The 5,155-nt window shown below is 45.9% G+C and overlaps 1 protein-coding gene across 1 annotated transcript in view; it reads right to left on the reverse strand.

Moving 5' to 3' along the window:
• Positions 1 to 5,155, reverse strand: part of LOC123153696 (BTB/POZ and MATH domain-containing protein 1) — a 17,867-nt gene that overhangs the window by 2,094 nt on the left and 10,618 nt on the right. The gene's annotated exons all lie outside the window — the stretch shown is intronic.

Genomic DNA, 5,155 nt, shown 5'->3' on the forward strand with positions numbered 1-5,155 from the left:
GTACTTGCGGCCCTGGCCATGCCCCCTGTCGCCGGCCGGCGCCTTGCGCCCCTCCGTGGCCTCGCCGTGGCCACGAACCACCACCGCATCCTGCTCCGGCCGGCGCCCCATGGCCCCGTGCCCCGGCGGCCTCGTCCCGCCCTGCGGGCGAGTGCTCGCTCGGGTGCGCCCGCACCCGCTGGACCAAACCTGCCAAGGCCCCTGGGGCCTATGACAGATGGGCCCCACGGCCCCAAAACGTTAAAAAAAAGAGAATATCAAAATAAATAAATAATAATAATAATCATAAAATTAATTAATTAATTAATTAATTAAGGAATTAATTAAGTTAATTAATTATAATTAGGTTAACCTAATCACTAATTAACCTAATTAACTGTTAGTTAACTAAAACAGTGTATGACATGCGGGACCCACACGTCAGATTGACCCAGTCAACTCCCTGTTGACTGCTGACGTCATGCTGACGTCATGCTGACGTCATGATGACGTCAGCATACACTATTCTGGATAATGTTTGAATTAAATAGTTAAATAAATTCTAAAAATTAATAAAATCTTTAGAAAATCATATCTTTTAATCCGTAACTCGGATTAAAATATTTTCAACATGAAAGTTGCTCAGAACGACGAGACAAATCCGGATACGCAGTCCGTTCGTCCGCCACACACCCCTAACCTATCGAACTCGCAACTTTCCCCCTCCGGCTCCTTTGCCCGAAAACACGAAACACCGGGAATACTTTCCCGGATGTTTCCCCCCTTCATCGGTATCACCTACTACCGCGTTAGGGCACACCGAACACCGCGTATTGCCTTGATATATTTTGTGGTGCTTTGTTTGCTCCGTATTCATTATTTCTTCCCCCTCTTCTCTCCGGTAGACTACGAGACCGATGCTGCTGCTGACCAGTTCGACTACGGAGTTGACGACCCCTCTCTCTTGCCAGAGCAACCAGGCAAGCCCCCCCCTTGATCACCAGATATCGCCTATTCTACTCTATACTGCTTGCATTAGAGTAGTGTAGCATGTTACTGCTTTCCGTTGATCCTATTCTGATGCATAGCCTGACATTGTTGCTACACCTGTTGATACCTTACCTGCAATCCTAAATGCTTAGTATAGGATGCTAGTTTATCATCATTGGCCCTACATTCTTGTCAGTCTGCCTTGCTATACTATCGGGCCGTGATCACCTGGGAGGTGATCACGGGTATATACTATACATACATACATACTATGCAGATGGTGACTAAAGTCGGGTCAGCTCGAAGAGTACCCGCGAGTGATTCACGGATTGGGGGCTGAAAGGACCTTTGTCCCGACGGCCCTCTGTGTGGATCTTTGTGGCGGAGCGACAGGGCAGGTTGAGACCACCTAGGAGAGAGGTGGGCCTGGCCCTGTTCGGTGTTCGCGGACACTTAACACGCTTAACGAGATCTTGGTATTTGATCTGAGTCTGGCTACGAGCCTATACGCACTAACCATCTACGTGGGAGTAGTTATGGGTATCCCGACGTCGTGGTATCAGCCGAAGCACTTCAGACGTCAGCGACGGAGCGGCGCGCGCCGAATTGGACTGGAACGCCACTAGGCTAGGTCTGCTTTCGGCCGGCCACGCAACGTGCAGGTGTGCTCAGGGCGATGGGCCCAGACCCCTGTGCGCTTAGGTTTAGACCGGCGTGCTGGCCTCTCTGTTTTGCCTAGGTGGGGCTGCGACGTGTTGATCTTCCGCGGCCGGGCATGACCCAGGAAAGTGTGTCCGGCCAAATGGGATCAAGCGTGTTGGGCTATGTGGTGCACCCCTGCAGGGAAGTTAATCTATTCGAATAGCCGTGATCTTCGGTAACAGGACGACTTGGAGTTGTACCTTGACCTTATGACAACTAGAACCGGATACTTAATAAAACACACCCTTCCAAGTTCCACAGACAACCCGGTGATCGCTTTTCCGCAGGGCGACGAGGAGAGGATTGCCGGGTAGGATTATGCTATGAGATGTTACTTGGAGATGCTACTTGGAGATGCAACTTGGAGGACTTCAAGCTACTCTCTTCTACTTGATGCAAGACGGTGGCTGCGAGAAGCGTAGTCTTCGACAGGATTAGCTATCCCCCTCTTATTCTGGCATTCTGCAGTTCAGTCCACTGATATGGCCTCCTTACACATATACCCATGCATATGTAGTGTAGTTCCTTGCTTGCGAGTACTTTGGATGAGTACTCACGGTTGCTTTCTCCCCCCTTTTTTCCCCTTTTCCTTTCTTTCTGGTTGTCGCAACCAGATGCTGGAGTTCAGGAGCCAGACGCCACCGTCGACGACGACCCCTACTACACCGGAGGTGCCCCTACTACGTGCAGCCCGCTGACGACGACCAGGAGTAGTTAGGAGGATCCCAGGCAGGAGGCCTGCGCCTCTTTCAATCTGTACCCCAGTTTGTGCTAGCCATCTTATGGCAACTTGCTTAACTTATTTCTGTACTCAGATATTGTTGCTTCCGCTGACTCGTCTATGATCGAGCACTTGTATTCGAGCCCTCGAGGCCCCTGGCTTGTATTATGATGCTTGTATGACTTATTTTATTTGTAGAGTTCTGTTGTGATATCTTCCCGTGAGTCCCTGATCTTGATCGTACACATTTGCGTGCATGATTAGTGTACGATTGAATCGGGGGCGTCACAAGTTGGTATCAGAGCCGACTGCATGTAGGAATCCCCCTTCCACACTCCTTGGCCGAAGTCGAGTCTAGACGTTGCTAAAACTTTTACTAACATGGCTGTGTGTCCTACGGGCACACGTCGCCATTGGGTGGTAGTAGGATCTTTTACTCCTCGACCTTTACTCTGGGACTCTGATCTCTCTTCTATTCGAGTTAAATGAATTTTGCTAAATCTAACATTAGGATCTCGTTATCACTTTCACCCGGAGAGCCCCTTATTACTGATGGTCGTCTGCTGCACGTGAAGACCCTGAAGATACTTTCCGCTGTTAAGCCGAGAACTTGTGTTCATCGCGTTTGCAATTCCCCTTCCACCGTCAACCCTTATGGGTAACTACCTACAGTTGTTATTCTTATATCATCCCCAGTTGGTCTTGTTATTACAAGATACCCTGAAAAACTCGTCGTGGTTTTGATAATCCCTTGAGCTTACTGCCTTGCTGTTCTTGTCACCTGAATACCCCTATGGATAATTCTCGCACTTGTCGAGTATCCGCTTATCCCCAGTTGTTCATGTGTTTCACAAAAGTCTTCAAAATAATATTCGATCTTCCGAAAATCCTCTGGAGCCTTTGGCTCTTGAAATTCTTGCTTGCTTGCATTATGGTTAATCCCATAAGTCTCGTAGTCTTAATGACATTCCTTGTCATTATCATTTTGAGTTTGTTGACTCAATATGTTTGCGAATACCCGCAAACATCATTGATCCTTATAAATTACTTCTCCGGCTAAGCTGCCATTCTTTTAACTGGAATTGGTTCTCGACCAATCCAATTGTCATTGATTGTACCCTAAGGCTATTCAACTTATCCATCCTTGATCAGAGCGTTGCTCCTGATCCCTTGAATTAAAAATCATAATTCCTTTGCTATTTAAACGTTGAATTATTCAGATGTCCTATAAACCAATGCATTTGCATTCCTTCTTCCTCTGATTGGGTATCGATACTCACATCAGCTCCATTGTGGATCGCCATATCCACTGTTGGATTATTGTCCGACAGTGTCCTTCATAACTAATCACCTTGTGAGTTCTTTCTCCGATACATTATGCCTTTGGTAAATTGTATCCTCTCCTTTTGCCAACCATGCTCTGCTTTTAAGCTGGTGATATCTACTCTTGAAGATTGTGGTATATGTTTCCACGATACCCTAACGGGTTGATCCAATGCCTTCCTTTATATGTGTGAACTCGGAAGTTTTCACGAGTCATACTCATCTGGTATTTCACCAGGTAAAACTTTCAACACTAATGCCTTTATCAAAGCGAATAGTGAATGGAAGGTTATACATTGAAGAAGTGGGAGTCGACCTTGAACCTTGCGTTCATGCCCAGGGACACGATGTATAACTTATCATGGAAGCTGCTCGTAAAAATAATTATTCCTTTGGTATAAGTTCATCTTATATCTGGGATCTGGCCTTTTGCAATCGTGGTTCCGACCATGTTCTCCTTTAAATAACATTTCTCGTGCAAGTTTAAGCACTTGTCTTCTACGGGGTAACACCCCAGTCCAACCTCTACTTTGATTTGCCGTCGAGTATTACCCCCTAGTATCTCAAGATTATCACGAAACTGCATAACTTCTTATGAGTTCTTCATCAAGTGCTACATTCTCATTGATTCCAATTTTTCATGGGCTCTAAGTTATTAAACACTCAAAGACACCGATAACTGAACCGAGTCCACACTACGGTTCAACAACTCTTAGTAATCTTCTTTAAGTACGAGTTTGAACTCAATCACGTCATTCCGAGCCTACTCGACTATATCATTATCGTGCCAAATTTTAACTGTGCTACCTGGTCCTTCTTTCTGGAGCACAATTTCGATGATGGGCTAAGCTTACGTCGATCTTCCTTGTCTTATCGTCTCACCTCAAACAACAAACTTGATTTCAAGTTTGTGACATACCCATGGTTCCAATAACCTTTCGCTTCATCATTCGTTTGACTTGATGTCATCGCCGACCGATTACATCTCCATGAAACCTCTCGACAGAAATTGTCATGATCATCGTCAACATTTCGAGCTCCTTAAGGATATCAATTGAATTCCTGATGAGAAATACCATCCTTGCCCTCGATGATTTGTGTTATCATCGACCACTCGATTGCCTTCCGTTCAACACAAACTTGTTCGTGTTTTGTGTTATACCTTGAGATCCTTGCTATCCAGCATTTGTTCTCCTTTACCTTGGAGTATTGCCATCTTTTATGTCAAGAATGTTGTGAGAATTTCACCACCTCTTAAGAATTCTTGGTATCGTGATACTTCTCACCATCACCATTCTTTCTTGGTCCTCGTGTTGATTCCAACCGGGGTACCAACAAGTGAACGGTGTTGTTTGGATTCTGCACTTCTAGCAACCCTATTGCTTTGAAGTTAATGGTCGGTCGTTCGTTCTTAAACTATTGATTATTGAATCACCATTC

This window comes from Triticum aestivum, chromosome 7A, assembly GCF_018294505.1.
Source record: "Triticum aestivum cultivar Chinese Spring chromosome 7A, IWGSC CS RefSeq v2.1, whole genome shotgun sequence".
NCBI classification, from domain to species: Eukaryota; Viridiplantae; Streptophyta; class Magnoliopsida; order Poales; family Poaceae; genus Triticum; species Triticum aestivum.